This window comes from Chrysemys picta, chromosome 9 (genome assembly GCF_011386835.1).
Source record: "Chrysemys picta bellii isolate R12L10 chromosome 9, ASM1138683v2, whole genome shotgun sequence".
Taxonomy (NCBI): Eukaryota; Metazoa; Chordata; order Testudines; family Emydidae; genus Chrysemys; species Chrysemys picta.
In genome coordinates this window covers 99,562,896-99,585,883 of record NC_088799.1, presented here as the reverse complement: position 1 = coordinate 99,585,883, position 22,988 = coordinate 99,562,896, and the positions used below count along the sequence as shown (strand labels likewise).

Sequence of the window (22,988 nt, the reverse complement as noted above, 5' to 3'; positions counted from 1 at the left end):
TCCATAACTCTGAACAAGAGGTTATGGACTTCTGCCAAGGGGGAGGAGAACAGGGTGCCAGTGGGGGCAAAATAGCTTCATACATAACTTCCTGGTATAGCTTGGGTTTAAACTTTCTGAAATATATTTTGGGACAAAACTTTATTTTTAGGCTCTGGCCAAGGGGAATTTTTAATAAAGTTTGGGCAAAATCCGTGCAGATTTTCAAGTTCTGTAAGGGTGGGAAAACATTCTCTCTTCTCACAAAGTTAATGCCATATTCTCCTCTGCCAGCTACATAACTCAGAAACAGTAGTGCAGGGGTCGGCAACCTGCGGCACGCGAGCCGATTTTTACTGGCATGCTGCTGCCTGCCGGGGTCCTGGCCACTGGCCCCGCTTAGCCCACTGCCAGCCTGGGTGAACGGAACCCCCGTCCAGCAGTGGCTGAGCGGGGCCTGCAGCTGAGACCCCGGCTGGCAGGAGCTGGCAGGAGCTGGCGGACAGAACCCCAGACCGGCAGCGGGCTGAGCGGCTCAGCCCGCTGCCGGTCTGGGGTTCCGGCCGCCAGCCCCTTGCCAGCCGGGGTCCCGGCATTGGCCCCGCTCAGCCTGCTGCCGGCCTGGGATACCAGCCGCCAGAGCGGCTCACCTTGCTGCTGGTCTGGGATTCCAGCCACCCGGCCCCCTGCCAGCCGGGGTCCAGGCCTCCGGCCCTGCTGAACCCTCCTGCTGGCCTGGGGTACCGGCAACCAGCCCAGGGCTCTGCTCCTGGCCTGGTCTCAGCGCTCTGCAGCCCTTATAAAAAATTACACTACAATTAGCTTAAAAACTTGAAAACTTAAAAACTTTGTATATTATAGCAATCGTTAAAATGTGTATAATGTTAATAAATACATAGGTTTGATGAAACAAAGTAGTTGTACTTATGTGCCTGTGCTTAATTTGTGTTTTTGATGGTTTACCTTCTAAAAAAATCTTGCATGTCTCGCACTCCCAGAAAGGGCATCTCGCACCCCCAGGGGGTGCGTGCACCCCAGGTTAAGAACCACTGCACTAAACTGATAAGATCTGCATTTTAATTTAATTTTAAATGAAGCTTCTTAAACATTTTAAAAACCTTGTTTACTTTACACAAAACAATAGTTTAGTTATATATTATAGATTTATAGAAAGAGACCTTCTAAAAACATTAAAATGTATTACTGGCACGTGAAACCTTAAATTAGAGTGAATAAATGAAGACTCGGCACACCACTTCTGAAAGGTTGCAGACCCCTGCAGTAGTGCTTTGAAACCTGAGCCCAGATCCTGCTTCATGCAGGCAAATCCCTGCGTCCGAACCCCACTGACTTTAATGGGGCTCGTGCTGCATGCAGCTTATTGCAAGATCTCACTAGGAATGAAACCTTCCAGCAAACACCAAGAAATGGGTACTGATGTGTCTGTTGACAAATGTGTAATCCTCAAAAATGGCAATTAAATATACATAGTTTATTCAGAATTGTGGAAAGACTTGTAAACACTGCTTTGATGGAGAAAATAACTGTTAGCAGCAAGTATGTGTAGTACTCCTGATGGAATTCTGTGCCAAAAAATTCAAAATTCTGCACACCATATTTTAAAATTCTGCAAAATTCTGGGAATTTATTTAAACTACCATACAATGGAAGGAGAACAGGAATGGGGAGCATTGGCAGAAATCCCCTTTGTCTAATAATAATGTAGCTAGGTTTGATCCTTTATTTCTAGTTATTAGTCAACAAATATATGTAGCCTCAAGATAGTTAAGACCAAAGCAGACTTCAAAAAGGTACAAAGGAATCTCACAAAATTGGGTGACTGGGCAACAAAATGGCACATGAAATTCAATGTTGATAAATAATTCACACCGGAAAACATAATCCCAACGATACATACAAAATAATGAAGTCTAAATTAATGGCTACCACTCAAGAAAAGATCTTGGTGAGGTGGATAGTTCTCTGAAAACTTCTGCTTAATGTGGAGTGGCAGTCAAAAAAGTTAACTATATTAGGAACCATCAGGAAAGGGATTAATAATAAGACAGTAATTATCATAATGCCAGTATATAAATGTGTGGTATGCCTGTACCTTGAATAATATGTGCAGTTCTGGTCACGCCCATCTCAAAAAAGATGCACTGGAAATGGAAAAGATATAGAGAATGGCTACAAAATTGATTAAGGATATGGAACAGCTTCCGTGTGAGGAAAGATTAAAAAGACTGGGACCGTTAATCTTGGACAAGAGACACCTAAGGGGGGTAATTGATAGAAGTCTATAAAATGATGAATGGTGTGGAGAAAGTGAATAGGGAAGTGTTATTTACCCCTTCGCGGAGCACAAGAACCGGGATCATCCAATTAGATTAATAGGCAGCAGGTTTAAAACAAAAGGAAGTACTTCTTCATGCAACACACAGTCACCCTGTGGAACTCATTGCCATAGGATATTCTGAAGGCCAAAACTATAACTGGGTCCAAAAAAGAATTTAGATAAATTCCTGGAGGATAAGTCCATCATTGGCTACTATCCAAGATGGTTGGGGATGCAACCCCATGCTTTGGGTGTCCTTAGGCCTCTGACTGCCAGATTCTGGGACTGGATGATAGGGGATGGATCACTTGATGATTTCCCTGTTTCGTTCATTCCCTTTGAAGCCTCTGGCATTGGCCACTGTTGGAAGACAGGATTGTGGGCTAGATGGATCATTGAACTGACCTTTTATGGCCATTCTCATGTTCAGTGATGATAAAACTGACTCATTAGTGGCCATTGAGTGTTTTCTTCAGTGAAGGCAATTTCTCTAGTGTGTTTCAGCTTTCTCATCACATCAGTTTTGGCTGCAGCAAGAATGTTGAGTAATGGGGAGATCTATTTTCCTATTATCCTCATAATCCAAAATGGCTGAACTATGTTTGCTCAAACTTTCTAAAACCTCAAAACCAAACTCTTCACATGTGCAGAGAGACCAAGTCCATTTTGATTGTGGGCAACAAAAGCCTATTCTCAATAAAGAAATTGTATAGCTGGTGCAAAAAGATAGAAAAAGAAGATGGCTAAATTTTTCACAAGTGTCTTAATTACCTTTAAATAATTGTGAAGTTCTCTACCCAGTCAACATGTATGAATCCTTAAAATTTCTGTCTTGCTAGCTACAAGCATACGTATAAAAACAATTTAAATTGTGGAGGTCCCCCTATGGAGATTCCTGGTGAATTCACGAACAAACTGGAATTGATCTACACTTATTCTGTGAAATTTGAGGTAGGCATATTAATATTTTTGTAACTAGTCCCCTAAATTGTTTGGATCCAGGTTCTTTCTGGCAGTTATATTTGTCTAGTATAAACATTTGCAGTATTTTAATGGTTTTACGAATATTAGTTTTATGAATAACAGTACAATCCAAATTTTGGTAGTAGGAGAGCCTTAAAGTGAGCGTATTTTTAGTCCTTTCCAGCTGAGTTTCTATCTTATCTGATTTGAAAGTGCCTTCATTATAATTTTATCCAGGCTCTTGCAAGCACTACATTAACTACTTGATAAAGAGGGAGATTGTTTTCAAAGACTATCAGTCCTTATTTCACCTAATACAGCACAGGGCAGTAGCCAATCATACTTGTGAATGTGTCTTTACTCCTATCTGAAAAGTAACCTTCTATCCTCACATCTTAGGTTCAGTTTCCCTGTTGTTTCAAAACTTGTTGCTTCTGTTCAGCCTATCCTAAAAATATGGTAATTAGGGTTTGTTTTTGTGATATAAGACACCTGTCTACTAGGAATTGGACTGAGAGCACTAGTTCATTTGGTGAAGGCAATTATACAGTTGTCATATAATAGCTTTCATTTTCCACCCGGTTGAAGTTGACTTGAATCTGTAACCTTGAGGTGCAATAGCTCTATAACCTATTATTTTTCCTTTGAGCCATCCAGTCCTTCTTAGATTCTTTGATTTTACTACTTGGATGAGCTGCTGTCCATTAACATTTGTGTTTAAATTTTGAGGCTAAATTGGAATTGTAACATCAGCTTTTTTCAGTAATTTACAAAATGTGTTGCGAATTTGGGACATCTGTTCTCTCAGCAAAAGAGCAGATAATTGCTGCTAGTTCAGGCATTTCCAGCAGATGTCACTAAGTACAACTTAAATACCAGGTACACTTAAAATTGACTATCTGCAGTTTGCTGTCTTAAGCTTTACTTTTAAATTGCCTTTTGACTATATCTAATTTTCAAAAAGTAATAAACCAGTAAAGCCAGTAGTAGGTGTTTATGGATCCAGGACACTTTTAAAAAGCAAGCTAAGCCCATTTCTTAAACAGTAATGAGCTTTGATCTGTTATCACTCCTGCGTTGTTTTAGTTTGGCCACTGTTTTGTTAGTCTGATCTTGCAGCCTGCACACTGAGGAGACAGAAATCTGCTCTCTGTTCTACAGTAGCTGACTTTTGGTCGTGAGGCCATGATGAACTGACATATTGGCCCATTTAGAAGTGCTAGGCTTTCAGACCTGTGCATGTGCAAAAATATGCACATTTGTGCCCTTGCCGTTTGCATACAGCACATACAAAAGTTCAGTTGGAGTCAAAAATAATGAATTACGCACAGTTTTCTGAAAATCTGATCCAGTGAATCATGATCTATTTAACAAATTGTGGGATGGTAACTTCACGGAGTAGCTTGATGAACTCACATGAAGAAGTGACTTCAATCTTGTGTTGTACAATTTTACTCTGATCAATATAAACTGTGCACAAAAACATTACACATAAATCAAAAATTCCAGGCAGTGAATAGTATAAGATAAGTTACAGAGAAGGACAAAGTCATAAAATAAAGGTTTCAGAGTGGTAGCCGTGTTAATCTGTATCAGCAAAAACAACGAGGAGTCCTTGTGGCACTTTAGAGACTAACACATTTATTTGGGCATAAGCTTTCGTGGGCTAAAACCCATTTCATCAGATGAATAAAATAAAGCAGTCAGAAGAAGAGATTGAAAAGTATAAGGCAGGGAAAATACCTGTATCTAAGGTGAAGAGTGGAGTCAAGTAGATTATGCATACTCGCTAACTTTATGAAGTGGTATCAAAACCTTTACTCCTCCAAAGCCATTTTTTGTTTAATTGTTTTGTTTTCCCTTGCCTATAGGAAAATGATATCAAGTGGACTTCCAGATGGGACTACATTTTGGAGTCTATGCCACATACCAACATTCAGTGGTTTAGGTAAAAATTTTAATTTATGGAATGAATAAATAATCTTGCCGTGACGCACAAAGATCTTCTCCTTCAGTTTTCAGGATATGTTACTCTTACATGTAAAATGAAGTCTGTTAGTTTCCAAGCAAATGAACTTCCTTGTTTCAATATGTGAAGCAACTTTTATCAGTCTTGGATCTCTTGGGAGCAACTAAAGTATTGCATGTCACCAAAGGAATGTGCCATTAGTATCCAAAAGCAAAGTAAAAACATGGAGGTTGCTTTATCATCTTGTTCCATAGAACTTCTGGGAGGTTACTGCCCATCAGTTTTCTTACCATTACCGTCTGGTTTGCTCTGATAACCTTTATTTGACAATCTGTATGAATAGGTTGGTTTTTGTTTTTAATATTAGCTGCTGCTTTTAAATACAAAATATATGGTCAGTGAAGCTTTTATGCTATATATGAAATAATCTGATATTTTATATGTAACTAATTTGTTTAATGGAATTACATGGATTTTATACATATGAAATACAATGAAATCTATTTGACAGAAACAGGTGGGCTTGAGATTCTCTAGCAATCTCTGCCCTTTGGCAGAATAGCTTCACAGAGGTTTTACTATTTGTTTATTTTATGGTATTACGTTATATTGTAATTTCTTTTATATGTAGGAAAACAATAAATTAAAACATCTGACAGAACGATTTAAACAAAACTTGATATCTAAACATGTGCTACAGACTTCAGATGTGCACTATTATGACCATTACAGTGTATGTATTGAAGTCTCTCTAAAAAGAGTGGATAGCCATTAATGGCTATTAGCCAGGATGGTTAAGGAATGGTGACCCTAGCCTCTGTTTGTCAGAGGGTGGAGATGGATGGCAGGAGAGAGATCACTTGATCATTACCTGTTAGGTTCACTCCCTCTAGGGCACCTGGTATTGGCCACTGTCGGTAGACAGGATACTGGGCTGGATGGACCTTTGGTCTGACCCAGTATGGCCATTCTTATGTGATTGTCAGTTTGAATTTTTCTCTATGTACAGTAGAATGAATTCCCCCCTAATTGTTCTCTTCTTGTCTGGCTTGGTGGCTATGATGATATTGAGAACTCTCTGTAAAGATATTGCAAGATACAGGAGAGTCAATCTGGTTGTGAGTAGAACTCTTATGGCTTTTAGATTAGCTTATTTTCTAGGAAGAATAATCTATTAACTACAGTTTTGAAGCCGTCTAGGGATCAGTATAAGTAATGAAGCAAAAGTCTGGAGTATGTAGACATATCTGCTCTTTGAGCGTAATAAGAGGCCTTACTAAAATTTTCAGTTTCTCCAAATAAGGGAGTACTTGGTATATATATGATTAAGAGGCTCAGTTTCTCACCTCGATTTGACAAACTTTTAATGTGGAAGGACAAACTTTAAGGGTAAGCAAAGGTGAGGTGTGGGTGCTATTCAGATATTTCAAAGAACTTAATGTTGAGTGCCTGTGCACATACTTGGATGCCTTGTGAGGGACACTAACAAGTAAATCTCTAATGCATCAAGTGATGGCTACAAAAGCAAGCTGAACATTTCTATACTGCAGTAGTTAGGTTTCTGTGAATCCACGGTAATGGCAAAAATCAAAATCATTATACTGCTCTTATTGGTTAGATTTACCAATTTGAAGTGAATTTGGTACAATTTTGTAGCTAGAAGACTTTTCTCCTGGAGGAGAATTTATTATGATACTGAGTTTGGCAGCATCTCGTCCACGTTACACCTTAATAATCATGTTCTCTGTTACCTAACTCTGGATCTATGGTTTCTGATTCCCTGCTGACATAACATTTGCTGTAAAATGGTCTTCTGTACACATTAAAAGAAAAATCCCACTTCTGGCATACCCCCAACTCTTGAGCGTAATTTATCAACAACAAGGCGGACACAAAGCTCCTCACGCTAGGGAGATGATAAAATGTTCCAGAGGAAATGAAGAGATGTCATTGTCAGTCATGCAGTTCTGTTTCCCTTCCTTCCCACCTCTTTTCTGTGAATGTTTGATTTTGGTACCAAACACCCCAGGGAAATATTTACTTATTACAGTAAGGATGGGTAGGGAACCCAGCACTCTTTGACTGAATGGGGCACAGGTATTTTAGCATGGGCCAAGTTTGTTGGAAACCACCGGTTTTTCAGAGTTGGCTGCTGCTTAGTTCCTCAAGACTGATATTCCCTAAAACTCAGAGACTACATTAGTTTATTTAGCAACATGATTGCAACATAGTGAAGAACACTATGGTCTCATCTCAGGAATTAACAGGCAAGATATTTGGAGCAGAGGGAGCCCAAATTTGCACTTATGAAGTAAAGCAAAATAAACCACCCCATCATTCCTTACTGTTATCGTTACTGAGACTGATATGCTTTGAGATAAATATTTAAACCAACGTGAACTGCTGTATTCCAAGTGGAATTAAATGGAATGCTTTGTTTTGCTTTACATTTACATTTGTCTGATGAGGATCTTTGTTAATTACCGTGTTTGTTTCTCTGTCACTCTCAAAGGCAAGTATTTTCATGATAAATCTTGCTTTTTTCCCCCCAGTAAACCATGAGGGGATTGTAAAATCAATGAGTGATGAATCAATACAATTAGTCTGTCTTTGGAGACAAACTGAAATTTAATCAAACTTTGAAAGCACGTTTCACATCTCGCTTATATTAATTCACTGCTGAATTATGTATATTTAATAAAGATGTTGCTGTTACACAGGAAGATGCCCAAAAGGAATTTAGTTGGAAGTTGGTTCATGCAGATGTATTTAGACCTCCAAGGAAGGGAATGCTGTTATCTGTCTTCTTGGGTCAAGGAACACACATTTTCATTGTAACAGCCGTGTTAGTCTGTATCCGCAAAAAGAAGAACAGGAGTACTTGTGGCACCTTAGAGACTAACAAATTTATTAGAGCATAAGCTTTCGTGGACTACAGCCCACCGAAGAAGTGGGCTGTAGTCCACGAAAGCTTATGCTCTAATAAATTTGTTAGTCTCTAAGGTGCCACAAGTACTCCTGTTCTTCTTTTTACACATTTTCATTGACATTTATTACTCTATGTAAGTAGCATTAGGTTTATGAAAATTTCTTACTTCAGTAACATAGCTCTTTCTAAAACTGTGAATCTCTTAAAATAGCACAAAGATATGATGTTTTGGGGGGTTTTTTTGTTTTGTTTTTTATGTATTGTGTCCCATGGCTGAAGAGAGATTAGCTTGTAACAATAAGTTCGTCCTAAGATTAGCCCATGGTAGCCCTCCTACCGCGTTCACTCTGATATGGTTCGTGGTATCTTGAACAGTGAGTTTTGCCCGCACTGAATGAATTTGGTAGAAGGAACATGTTCATTAGAAAAGAGCTATTTAAAAACATTAATAGACAATGAGCTGTGATGGGAAAGGAAGGGCTGGCAAAATACAGTACAGTCAAGAGTGTTTGCTAAAACACACCATGTAATGTTTTTTGTGATAGTGGCTCTTCAAGGTCCCTCGGTTTGTTCATAGCCAATGAAAGATCTTCCAAATAAGTGGCCTTATTGCTAAAAGACCCCTAAAGATTAGAGACAATTATCTGTCACAAGGACCTTAAAATAATTACCACTATTTATGAATTAGTGGGGAAACAATATTGCATGAATAGAGAATGAAATAGACAAGTGAATATTCATAATCCTTTAGCTTTATGAACCACCTAAAAATATTTAATTCTCTTCTGATTTTACGCTGCTAGTGAGAAAATTCTGTGGTTTTTTTTCTTCAGAATTGTCTTTGTTGATTTCTTCATTATGAATCTTATTCTGTGGGTGAAGGGACCATCAGCTGCCATCCCCTTTGGTTTCTATCCTGGCAATGTGGTCGGGAATTTCTGTCCCATTAACCTTCATTGGTGCATATTTTGGATTCAAAGAAAAGGTAGTTTTTGAGTACATTGTTTAAGTGTGTCTTATCTGCCACTCAGCAGAATACTTTTCTGTTCTAACATCTAGTATTTATTCATGTGGAGTTAGTGTGTTAGCTGTCATCAGCAAAACACCAACATTTGGCTAAGATGCATATGGCTGTCCATTCTGAAATTAACTGTTTTCCAACTTCTGATCTTTTTGTATGGTAGACAAGAATACAAACTGATTTTCAAAATATTTTTCTGGCCATTTAGAGTCTCTCTTTTAAGAACACAAACTTATTGATAAAAAGAACAGGAGTACTTGTGGCACCTTAGAGACTAACAAATTTATTAGAGCATAAGCTTTCGTGGACTACAGCCCACTTCTTCGGATGTTCCTCTTGTCTACGCAGTTTGTGAGCTACAGTCCTCTGAATTGTTAACACATCTAGAAAAAAAATCAGTGATTCCATCAAAAACTAAATAAAGACCTTTCCCTCCTACATGTTGAAATTTGCTAGGTCACCATTGAAATGGAGTGTCTAAAAATAACTGTTTGTTGGTTTGTGCATTAGTTTGTAATCTTTAGAGATGTGGTTTAGCTCAGTGGCTTGTGGCACAGTTTATGGATGAATATAATGAGAGAGTTGAACATGTCAAGTTCCTAGGATCTGATATTAGGAAAAAAATCATCTCAAGTGTCTTTGATTCCTTTAACACTTTCATATCTTAACTGTAAATAACATAGTAACAAGGTATTTATCTTTTTTTAATTGTATTAATTTCTCTCAAAGCCTATTGAACACCCAGTTCGTACAAACCAGATTCCTCATCAGATCCCGGAGCAGTCGTTTTTCACAAAGCCGTTGCCGGGTGTCATCATGAGTGGCATCTTGCCATTTGGTTGTATTTTTATTCAGCTTTTTTTCATTCTAAGCAGTATTTGGTGAGTATTGTATGTTTACTTGATAGGCAGGCTGGGCTGTCAGCTCAAGCTTTGTATAACAAACCAAAAAATTTACATATACATGGAGAACCCCCAATTGTGGAGTCAGAAAAATCCACAAACTCCTAGGATTGATGGCTTTCCGAAGACTTTTCAGAATTCTCCAGAATCTAAGCATATAATATGTACAATTAAAAATAAAACTTCTTGCCTTTATTGAGAACTTTAAGACAATACATTTATTTTGCATTTTGCCTGGAACCAGGAAGATCAAAAGAGAAGCACTAATGTGAGAGCATTATCATAATTGGCCTTATACATTAGCTTGTCATGGTATAATGGGACTTAATGTTTTGCAGGACTCTATTAAAATTTGATAGACCTTTGACACAGTTAAAGCACTGTGGTGGTCTTGCATGGTCAGGAGGACAAAACTGTTTTCAAATGTGTTTCTGAACGAGGCCAAGACCTTGGATGTCACAGGGCTGCAACAAAATTCAGGAACATGGTTAAAATGCAGTTTGTTTTAGTCTTGCATATAAGTATTTGACCAGTGTAGCTATTCATAGTGTAGACATAACCCAAATTCAGCATTTGATTGTCATATGAAAAATACCTAATGTGCTAGATTATTGCGGTCCGATATACACTCCATATCCTGATATTATATCCACTCAGAAGGATGTTCTACATCTACAGGAATAAGATTGCAAGGTTTAAATATATAGAAAGTAAAATATACTGTTGGGCATTTATTCACCTTTCACCAGCAGTCCTCAACCGGGTCTTGATTGTGGTAAGATGAGACATGTTTGAAAAATGTAGGCAGCTTTCAAACAGACACCTTTTATAGTGGCCTGTTTGGGTGGGGAGGGATAGCTCAGTGGTTTGAGCATTAGCCTGCTAAACTCAGGTTTATGAGCTCCATCCTGGAGGGGGCCACTTAGAGATCTGGAGTAAAATCAGTACTTGGTCTGGTTAGTAAAGGCAGGGGATGGGCTCAATGACCTTTTAGGGTCCCTTCCAGTTCTATGAGATAGGTATATCTCCATATATTAGTTATATAGTTAAAAATACTAAACACCATTACAGGCAGAATGAGGGAAAATTCAGGAAGGAGACATTAGGAGTTTGCCAGTATTCCCTTTTTCTCAGATCTCTTGAATTGTATTAGTTGCATACTTCTAATTATTACATATGAGTTAATGCTTCCTCCCTCATCTTATAAACAAAATGATATTTATGCACTTGGTAGGAAAGGGTGCATTTTTGTATGGTCAAACGTTTAGATGACCCTTGAACTGGAGTAAGAGTGATTTGTCTAGGGATAGGATAGGAGTCTGGGAGTGGAGGAGCGACTGTTAGAAGGTGTAGCATGGTGAAATAAGACAGCTGGAGGACTAATTGCAGCAATGTGAAGGAGGCAGATGTTAAGCTGAAGAGCAGCACGAGAGAGAGCCAGTGGAGCATTAGGGCTCAGAAGGCCCTGAGATTTGAAATCATGATAGTACCTTTCTAGTGGGAACAGTCCTTGACAGAAAGGTGAGGGAAAGGAATGATTTCCCTGGCCTATGTAGTCAGGGTCTAATTGTTTTACAAACTATGCTATTGCTTTGAGGTGCCCTTTCCCTGACTTGTAACAATGCAATTGTGTAAGCAGCGTATTTACTCATGAAGGTAGAGGGATAGCAGGTACAGACTAAAGATTTGTAGGAGTATGTCAACAAAGCAGACAAAGCCTGTTCTGTTTTCTGATTACTTATTTCTTAGGTATGTAACACAAAAAAAGTGAACACTAATTTGACACAGATTTCTTGTGTGTGTGTTTTAGGTCCCATCAAATGTACTACATGTTTGGTTTCCTGTTCTTAGTGTTTATAATTCTTATGACATGTTCTGAGGCTACAGTCTTGCTGTGCTATTTCCATCTATGTGCAGAGGTAAATGAACATATTATTTGGATGCATATATCACGACAGCACAGTGCATAGCTAGCTGGGACATGTCAGAGTGAAGTTTGCAAGGATGCCTATGCACGGCCACCTCTGCAAAGTGCTGGACACTGTGGACTATGTGGATGTATTGTCAGGATTTTGTATGTACCTTTGGCCTGGTTATGTTGTTGGCCTATGTTTTGTAATATATACAAGTAACATTTTCAAAAAAGGCAATTTCTGCCTTGTCACTGCAATTGGAGCTAGCAGTGCAAGCTCTCATTTTATGCCCTGGAATGGTCCTGTAATGGTAGAGGAGCCACAAAACAGGAAATGACACTCCAGCTGGTCTGGCAGAGGTATACTTTTGAATGTTATGAACAGCTTGACTGAAGGCAACTGTTGGGCATAACATGTCAGTGCTCAGGTTTGGAGGCTTTATAAAGGGAGAAAGATGTTGTTTTCAAATTGACCGCGAATGAGGTATTTTGTAGTGTTTGGTTTCAGTAATTTTGTCCCTACTGAAAAGGGCTATTGTGGAGAGAAGTGGATTTGGAGCCTGGCTACTTACTAGTGTGACTTCAATGCTGTTGGAAAGAAGCAATTTTTGCTTGCTCAATTTGGATTTGCTGCCATCCTCAAATCTATGATTAAGACCTCAGTAAGGTAACTTTATTCTGAGGAAACCTGAAGAAAAGTGGTGAAAAGGCAAATGGTGATGAATGGAGAATGAGATGCCAGGTCGGAGTTGCCACCATTTTAACAAGATGAACATTCAGGGGGATAAAACTTCACACACCGTAAACTTCCAAACAGAGAGCCATATTTTGAAATGTGGCCTCTGAAATTACTCATGCAAACTGGGCATCTACTATAGAATTATCCTAACATTCATAAGCAAGTGGCTCCAAGAGTAATTTTGGGGCCTGACCTGAAAATTTGGCCCAGAAAATTTCATACTGAAGAGGAAAAGAACTTTTTTTGAACCTGTTTTGTTTGCAGAAAATTGCATCTTGTTCATGCTCAGGATCACATCTTTCTAATAATCTTTCATTATCTTGGTGCTGCAAGATGTAGAGTTCACACAGTCCAACCTTACATGTGCCATTTCACTTTGAATTGTCAAGCATGAGTGGTAGAATTATAGGGAAAATGCCTTGCGTATATAGAGGGTTATTTTAAACTGTGACTACTGATGTTAATTTGTAGTATCCTGTTATTGACGAGCTACAAAACACTGACAGATAACTCATTGCTACCTCTAAAAGACATCTCCCTGCTTATTGAAAACCACTGCAAATATTTATATTCACTTAACATAGATCTAGAATTATAGAAATGTAGGAGTGGAAGGGAGCTTGATAGGCCATTTAGTCCAGTCTTTTGCACTGAGGCAGGACTAGATATATATGGCCAAATTGCACACAACTGTCTCTAGGCAGTTTTTCTTCTGTGTTTTCCTGGGCACTGTAAAAGTTGGTGGGGTTTTTTCTTACTATTTAAGCCCTGCAGCTGAGAGGGGAAGAGAGACTGATCTTTTTTTGATGTCTGAAACTGGTTGATTGACTACATGAGGTAACAAAACAGCACCATGCATGCATTTCTGAGCAAAGTGAGCCAACTACCCTGTGTAAGTTATGTTTAATGATGTTAGCTGCCATGTATTTGCTATGGTTTTTTCCTTCTCATTATTTACACGCTGATGAAGTCTGTCTCTTCTTCCCTTTTCATGGGGGGGATGGGGGTGGGGGGGAAGGCTGTGGATTGTATCTGCAGTTTGGAGTCTCTTAAAATTGCAACTGAGAAGGATTTAATTCTTCCAATTTTAAATTATTAGAAAGCAAACATGGAATGTGGCATGTTGCCAGTTAAACCCCCGCTTAAATCCTGGCAAAACAGAGAAGCTCCAGATGTCCTCTGTAATTTACAAAAAAGAAATCTATAGTTAAAACTGTTTTAATTATTTTTAAACTAAAGCAATATGTTAATGTGTGTCTAGGTTAGCTGCTACTCTGCCAATTTCTATTTAGAAGACATAAATTGGTAGAATTAAAAATATTCTTTTCACCTATAAAATGATGATGTAAATTGCAGCTGCTGAAATGGTACTAAGAGCTTCAGATGTGTTGATCCTGGAGTCCGTGATGGGGAGACCTGAAAAAGTACAATAATGTGTAATTCTGTTGTTTTCACACGTTAACTTTTATAAACCACGTTAATAGTAGCACTACTTTCTATAACCATTTCATGAAGAAATCACTGTGGAATCATATTATTTTAGGAAGTGACTGTTTTCTAAATTCTGTACATGGTAATTTCCCATTAATTAGCAATTCAGAGTTGAGTCGTTGATAACATTCAAAAAAGAATGTTAGTTTATCCTTTCTAATTAGTTTAACAATCTGTTCTTTGGGTGGATAGTAAACTACTATACCAAGACAATCCAACCAAGGTTAGAGGAGTTTTGTTTGGTTTATCATTACTTTTCCTTAGTAGCAACCAATTTGTAAATTAAACTGTAATAAGGGCCCAATCCTGCCAACACTTCTGAATGTGAGTTAAGTTACTGACATGAGTTAATGAATTGCTCACGTGAGTACATCTACTCACATGCATAATTATTTGCAGGAGTGGGACCTTGACCTATTCCAGTTATGTTAGCAATAGGTATCTTGTTTTACTATATTTTAAAATGTTTTTACATCACAGTAGCTGAAATCCAATATAAAAGTCATCATTAACAGTTCATATAGGGCAACATGGTGTGATATCTTGGTCTCCACAAAAGCGATCACAGCGAATAGCCAAGTAGGAGCTGACTGCTGAGGATAAACAAATACTTGTGAATATTTAAAACAATGACTGTCACCAATATATAATCAATCTGGCCAAATCTAACAATTATTGTGTACATCAAAAGAGACACTATTTTAACTGGTGATAGTTATGATTACATGGATTTTATTCTTGGGGACAAAAAATGGTTGAGTTTAGTCAAAGCATGTTGCTTTATAGTGACCTCTATTTTTGAACATCACTTTCACTTGTGAGTTAATGCCATGTTCAAAATTGAGTTTTGATCTTCCGGGTAGATTGTGTTTAGAATCTGAGATTCTGAAGCACCCACCACTGTGCAGTGATTGAAACCAGTATGATACAAAGAGCTTTTAAGGTACATAAGAAGTATCAGCCAAGTGCAGAGTGCTCTTCTATTCGCTTTCTTACATTCTGTTCGTGCTCTGAATGTTTTTTCTTCATTAAACAATAAAGCTAGAAAAGCCGAGGTAGAATAGGACAGTCTGCTTTGAAGTGTTTTAGCATTATTTGGTGTAGTAATTCTGTTTTTAATATTGAAGTGAAATTAAAGAAATAGTTTACTAATAACTTGATTTTACCCAGTTTAGTGTTAGCTCATGGTATTCTTTCCAAATACACCGAAAGAAAACTGTTGCTAAGTGCTATTATGTATTACTGCCTAAAGTATTCAGAAGCCGAGGACTTCAATCAAGCGAGCTGAATTGTCAGCTCTTTCTGCTATATTGGTCATATTTTGCCTCTTGGGGTAGGAAAGTTACTTGAGACGATCAGTTTCATGAATTTTAAATAACTGTCATAAAAAACAAGCTTACATTTACACTTCTGGAGAATCAGAGAGAAGATACATAATGGCTTGCAGTGAGCTGATGTTTTCATTTCTATGGATGAGCTCTAAGGGCTTATCAGGAAAAGTTAGAAGCTTAAAGTAATTGTGAAGGACATCCCTTTGAAGATAGTTCTACCAAAAAAAGTAATTTCTTAAATGCGTGTCCACCTAAATCCATATTCATATCTTTGTAAGTTTGCAGGCAGCTTGGGATCACTTTAAAATAAAAAATATAAAAAGCTGCAATGGTAATGCTTGATTCTAGAACAAATCAAGGCCTTACAGGGATGTCAGGGGAGTGTATGTTGGGATTTGGCTTTTTCACAATATTATGGGGCAAAGAAAGGTGTATATCAAAGCTGAATCCCTATCCCTATTGTGGAATAACAGTAGAGTGCTAACAGAAAATTTTTCAGAGAGTAAGTTATATTTCCTCTCTGAATCAGTGATGTTTACTGGAATAAACTGATTAATATCCACAGTGATTAGAATCCACAATGAGAAGAGTTTGTGGGTTTTCCTGTTCTGTGTTCCATCTGATATTTCATTTGAGATTGAAAGCCTTCTTGCACTCTGATAACTAAATAGCCAGTCATATGAATGTGTAACTTGAATCAGTAGAGTACAGATTCGTTCAGAAAATTCGGATTTGCTTTTGACCATGCTTTGTGAAAGAAACGGAAGTAGCTTTGAATGGTAACAAATTAGACCACTTATGAACAAATAACCTTTTTGTTTTTTGTTAAACATAGACGTGTTTTTGAATTTGGCATCCTGTTATAAGTATACATGCCTGGTATCAAATTTAGTAATAGTATCCCCTCTGCAGGAAAGGGTGTCCTGTTTAACAAGCTGGTTCAGATATTTACTGGAATGATATTTTAAATAAAGCAACAAAGGATGGCAATCTAGGCAGTATTTCAGTTGAGAGAAACTGCTATCAGCTGTGTGCTTGTATTTCAAGACTGTTCTAGCATCGCAGACCGTGCTGCGCCCTGGAAACGGCCAGCAGCAGGTCTGGCTCCTAGGTGGAGGTGCGCAAGGAGCGCCGCGCAGCTCTCGTCTGCTCCCCCCAGTTCCCGGCCAATGGGAGTGCGGAGCTGCTGCTCGGGGCAGGGCAGCGCATGGAGTCCCATGGCCCCCTCACCAACGAGCCGTACCTGCTGCTGGCCGCTTCTGGGGCATAGCGTGGTGTTGGAACAGGTAGGGACTAGTCTGCCTTAGCCAGGCAGCACCGCCAACGGGACTTTTAATGGCCCGGTTGGTGGTGCTGACCAGAGTGGCCATGACCCAGTCCCTTCTATTTCGCGCCCCAGTTCTGGGTTGCGAACCACGGTTTGAAAACCACTGCACTAGACCACATGGCCTTGCAGTAGTGTATGACCTAAAGACAATGTATAATTTTAGCTGGACATGGTCTTTGCATATGTATACATTGTAAGTGTAGTATACAGTTGAGGAAATTAACTACTAGTTGATTTAGAGTATCCATGTGGTTGCTAATGACAGATTTATGTAATTTTATAACTGTATTCAGTTTTTTAGGGGCACATCATGCAAGCAAGTCCTAAAAAATCTTTTAGCTCTGAAATTGATAATTAGCCCAGGGTAAATGTGCATTGTTAAAAGTTAAAAAGTGCACTTTTATTTCTGGATAGGTAACTGGAGGATAATGGGATATTTTGCCCCACTCGGATTTGCCTGCTACTAGACTTGCTCCAAGAGCATGTATGGAAAATAAACTAACTATTTTAACATTATTCTTGTTTTAGGGACGATTGGATTTTTTGCCTGCTTCTGGTTTGTTCGTAAGATTTACAGTGTTGTGAAAGTGGACTGAAGAATTTCAGAGTGTCTTTGGCTCTTATCTCCCTTGCTGTGATATATTTTTATCATGTATTGAGAAACCTACTGCACAGTTATTTTAAAAGGTAAAAGCTGAACCGCAACCTGTATGGCACAAAATACAGGCTATATGGATGGAAATAGCAGCATGGGAAAATGTTTACACGAGTCATACTGTTCCTGAAAATGTTCATCCATTCTAATCACTTTTTAAAAATACTGTATCCAGAGAAACTAATGAATGATGCAATGAAACCATTTTTTAAAATAGTGCATTATATAATTTCCAGATGAGATTTCTTGTGATTTTTGTTACTCTTCTTTTGACTCTTACCAATTGTACCATCAAAACATAGGACCGTCCAGTAAATACTATGTAAAAACGTGAAACTTTTTTTAACTTAAAACTGATTATACATAGTATTGTGCACCTTCTTTACAGCTTGTTTATCATCATACAAAGGAACATGCATTTAGGGTAATGTAGAATTTTGTTAAGGATATCGACACTGTTTTTCTTAAATAAATAAATAAAAAAGGCAAAACTCTGGCTGACTTGTCCAGTTTCTTGTCAAGTATGTTTTAAGCATAAGTTTAATTCATTTACTTTGTCAAATGGGCTGACAAGGGGATGATTCCCTTAGTTCTGGGCTGTACTGCTCGTTATGGAGTGTTCGAATGAAGGGGAAAATAGCAATGGAGCCTAATTGCTGCTTTGGATTATAGGATGAGAGGCATTCTCTCTTCTAACCAGATCCACTCCAGGGCTTTAAAGGGGATTACCAACACCTCCGATTGTATCTGGAAGTGAACAGGAAATCATTGCAGAGACTGGCTCGGTTGTTCTGTTCATGCTGGTCACACTAGAAGAACAAGGGGATGTTGAGTGAAATTAAAGGAAATCTTTTTTTCAGTATGATCAAACTGGAACTCGTTGCCAGAGGAAACTGTTGAAGCCAAGAATTTAACAAGACTCAAAATGTCATAATCAGATTTTAAGGCCAGAAGGGATCACCAGATCATCCAGTGTGACCTCCCCTATAATGTGATTGGATTTTTACATGGTTCTGCATGTGAACGCTATACAGAGGGAGCGGTTTAAAACATTGTCAGTGCTGCTGTGTGTGAAAGAACAGATGATGTTGTTAATACAAATCTTTTTAAAACTGGGATTTGCAGCATTGTCATCTGAGCCCTTTTTCTCTAGAAATTTAACTCCACTTACTATGCTTTTTTCTTTTGTTTTTCTTTGCTCATATGGCATACCAGTGTCTCTGTGATCAGAGATATCCTGCCCCTGTACTAACAGGGGGCCCAATCCTGTAGTTATATAGGTCAAAAGCCTAATGGGGAGAAATTGTCTCGAGTAAATTGTACTCCATTTTGCTTATTTTGTTAGCCTTGAATTAGTAAGAAGAAATTGTTTTGGTTTTATTCTTTGCTTCACATGTTATTGATTGTTTTTAGAAGGATAGAAGTGTTATGGCTGCAGTTCTTGTTTTTGAAATTATTTACTGTTTTGTGTGTGAGTGAAGAATGTATGGCATGCTAACAGAGACCAGTACTGATGGGCCAGATGGTTGGGAGGGGAGTGGAGAAATCGAGAGGAATCACTCAGATGGCAGATTGACGACCCTAAAGCAAAGGCATACGCCCCAAGGACAAGATAAAGAGTGGAGCCAAAGGAACAAGATAAGAAACAGCTGCGGATACTCCCAGTAACAACCTGATTGGGAGCAACCTTGACTAACAGCTCTGGCGAGCCATAGACTTGTATGGGAACTTATTACTATAAAAGAAGGGTATATTGACATAGGACTTTGGGTTTGTTCTGCATCAACATCGGAGCATTCGACAGAGGCCTAGCTCCCTTCCCTCGTTTGCAGTTTCAGCTGGCCACTGGAACTGACCGAGCAACACTAAGGACCGGTAACTATAAAATCCACCTGAAGAACCTTTTGGGATGTGTGTGTGTGTGTGAATGGAAGCATATGCTGATTTTAATGCTTAAATTGTACTCTTAATAAACGCGGCATATTGCCTTATCCTCTTTAAAAAGATTCTGTGTGCTTCTTATAAGTATAACAGTTAGGCAAACTGTTATACATAGGCAAAATACCTTCTGAAGCTGACAGGTGTTTGATATGAGAAAGGACTGACTGCAGTATTAAGCCGAGGGATGGAGAGGAGGAAGCCAGCGGATGCTGCACTGTGCTGAAGCTCTGGAGACAGAGATGGGAGGTCTCATAGCTTCCAAATCTTCACTTCTTAGGCCGGCTGTTAACTCCTGGGAATGGTGTTGCGCACACTGTGCTCTCCTGAGGGGCTGATGAAGCCACTCTTCTGCGTTCTGCAGCCAGCCTAAGCTCCTTTGACAATCAGGCCAAATCTGCCTTTCCCCACTTCGTCAGGCAGTTGTGGCAACTTTTGCTGTGTGCCAGGAAGCAAGTGAGAAGAGCAGAGCCTTGTTTATCCAAACCCCTCTTATGTGAACCTCCTGTTTGAAACTGGGTTACGATGCCTGACATATATTGTCTGTCCCCCATTTATCTGGATAAATTCCATGACCCCTGTTCTGCTCAGGCAAATGGGGTCTACCGTACACCAGAAACAGGCAAGAGAGGTTCAGCCGTACTCAGCAATGGGGTTGAAACAGGCAAGGGAGGGTCAGATGTACTCGGCAATGGGGTTGAAACAGGCAAGGGAGGGTCAGATGTACTCGGCAATGGGGTCGAAGGGGTTCGATGTCGGTTCAGCCTCCTCTTACAGAGAGGACTAGTGCAGAGGCATATCTCCGATTCCATGGAATATTTTGGAGTTGCCTCAGCTCCTGTGTCTTTGATCCCTGGGGAGTCATTCCTTTAACCCATCCTACTAGGGCCTGATCCTAAACCCACTGCAATGAAGAGAGAGACTCCCATTGGCTTTGATTCTGATCCTTACTGTGTTTTTATCCCAAATAAGAAAATTTCTTCTCACTAACAACAATATTGTTTCCGTTAACTTGACCTGATCCCTATTGAGACCCAGCTCAAAATGTAACAACCAACTGCACCATAAGCGCCAAGGCTAGAGCCCAACTGCACTAAATATCACTTACAAGATGGGGGGTGGAGGAACTGTATCCTGGATTACAGTGACACTGACCAAGATTTAGGAGGGTCAGTTGAATATAAGCTCCCAGTGCGATGCTAGCCGAGATGACTATCGCCATTCTTGGATGCACGAGGAGGTGAATATCCAGTAGGCACAGAGAGGTGGCATTCTGTATATGACATCTGTGAGACCATTACTGGATACTGTCCAGTTCTGGTGTCCACGTTTGAAAAAGGATGTTGAAAAATTGGAAGGGGTACAGAAGAGGACTACAAGAATGATTCAAGGTCTGAAAAACCTGCTTTACAGTAAGAGACTTCAGAAGCTCAATGTGTTTAGTTTATCCAAGAGAAGGCAGACAAAGTATTCTGTGTATCCTGTGCCCAACCTGCTCATAGGGGTGCACTTCACATGAACCAGGAAGCAGTTTGAGTCAGTCATCAAGGGTTTCTTTGAGGTTTAGAGGAAACTGGGTTCAAATTCCTGCTCTGCCACAGGCTTCCTCTGTGTCCTTGGGCAAGTCTGGGCCTCGGTTTCCCATCTATAAAATGGGACTAATAAGACTTCCCTTCCCCCTAGGGGTGTATGAGGATAAATACATTGATGACTGGGAGGTGCTCAGATCATACAGTCCTGGGGCCTATATAAGTACCTAGGCTAGATGGATGGACATCATACATAATATCAATCTTCAACAAAACTGGTGGCCAGCAGCAGGAGGCTCATTACTTTTAACTCTCTTCCTGTCCTGCAATTATTAACCGTGTATATAGTGCAAGAGAAATGACTTGCCGTGTGCTTTTCCAAACATCTTCGTTCGCTAAAACGGGTGCAACCTTCTTGAACATGGAAATGCTTTGTGCAGTTTCTCTCTCTCTCTCTCTCTCTCTCTCTCTTTTAAAGAGGTCTTAGCAGGGGAGGGAAGAAAAAGGTCTTCAACATCCCTGGATTTCAGATCAAATCAAAACTCATAACAGCAGTCAAACTGTCAGCTGTCCTTAGGTGGGGGAGTGGAGGTTTCCTAGGATTGCACACTATAGTGCAAGTGAATCTGACATCATGTAATCCCTGTACACCACTGATCAGAGCAAAAGAACACTGCTGAGGTATTTTTTATACATTTCAGATCTTTGTAGAATCTCTTAGAAACCTGAAATTGAAATCATTAAAAGTTGGCAGTAAGAGTCCATTTACATCACAGACACAGTAGCCATTCTCATAGAGTCTACTGCCATCTGCTGGATTCCCTTGGTCTCCCTCTCGTCTAACAAACACTGTGGTTTGTCTTCTATAAGAACATTGAATCTCTTCATTAGTAACTCATACTATAGTCTGCACTGTCACTGTATTGTGACATATATGGGCACTGCAGATCTTTAGCAACAGGAAGATGGCGGTGTATAGCAGTGATGCCACGATGTTAGTAACCTGGCTTGGGGAGTACGATCAGATTACTGGTGGATTCTCTGTAATTTGAAGACTTTAAATCATAATTTGAGGACTTCAGGAACTTAGCCAGAGGGTATGGGTCTATTTCAGGAGTCGGTGGGTGAGGTTCTGTGGCCTGCAATGTGCAGGAGGTCAGAGTAGATGATCATGATAGTTTCATCTGGCCTTAAAGTATATAAGATTAGCTTATATCTGATCACCTGAATTTAAGAAGGTAGGAACCTTAATGTCAGTACATGGTTTGATTCCAGGTCCGACAATGAAGTGGATTTTTACAAAGGGAGAGAGAATAGAATAGTTCTACATAGTGTTGCACAACCTGCAGTGCAAATGAGACAACTGCTCTCTATAGCACAGCATATGTATTAACATATTAGCAGGCAAGATAACTTCCAGCACTCCACATCATTAAGAACTTAAAACGATCATTTTCGAATATTGTATATAATTCTCTTTACTCGCTGATTAGAAATGTCCAGGTTAGAAAATAGCTAGCTGGTAGTTATCTAATTAGAACCTACTTCAGAATCTTGCCATGGGGCTTGTAGCGCTGGCCTTTTAATTTTCCTCTACTTTGTGCTCTGAATGACTCTGAAGTTCCCTCTGCTCTTTCCCTTAATGAGTTGTGCTGTGGTGGGCTAAATGAGAAACTGCTAGCATAGACTTCTCATCTGAAAGCATCTAATTGTTAAAGTAAGAATAGAAAATCTTTTACAATGTTTTCTAATTATTTAATTATTGTTTGTTACTTGTGTCCTCCCACTTCATACAGCTGTAACATATCAGACCTACAAGTAGTAAATAACTACCGCTACTGGGACCTAATTGCTATCAAATCTTTCCTGTTTGCCAGACTGCTCTCTTAGAAATATGAAACCAAATGTCTCCCTTTCATGGATTTCCATTTGGCAAAGCCTTAGTGTTTGTTAACAGAGCACAAG

The 22,988-nt window shown here is 39.3% G+C and overlaps 2 long non-coding RNA genes across 2 annotated transcripts in view; both read left to right on the top strand.

Moving 5' to 3' along the window:
• The first annotated feature begins 2,486 nt into the window (after window positions 1–2,486).
• LOC135973548 (uncharacterized) overlaps window positions 2,487–22,988 on the top strand; it is a 31,016-nt gene continuing 10,514 nt past the window's right edge. Inside the window, exons 1-3 of the long non-coding RNA XR_010590445.1 lie at window positions 2,487–3,268; window positions 5,152–5,228; window positions 17,430–19,431. This is a non-coding gene — a long non-coding RNA (uncharacterized LOC135973548). The remainder of the gene's footprint in view (window positions 3,269–5,151; window positions 5,229–17,429; window positions 19,432–22,988) is intronic.
• LOC135973547 (uncharacterized) lies at window positions 9,017–13,705 on the top strand. The gene is made up of 3 exons (XR_010590444.1): window positions 9,017–9,163; window positions 9,929–10,080; window positions 11,912–13,705. It is a non-coding gene; the product is annotated as an uncharacterized LOC135973547 (long non-coding RNA).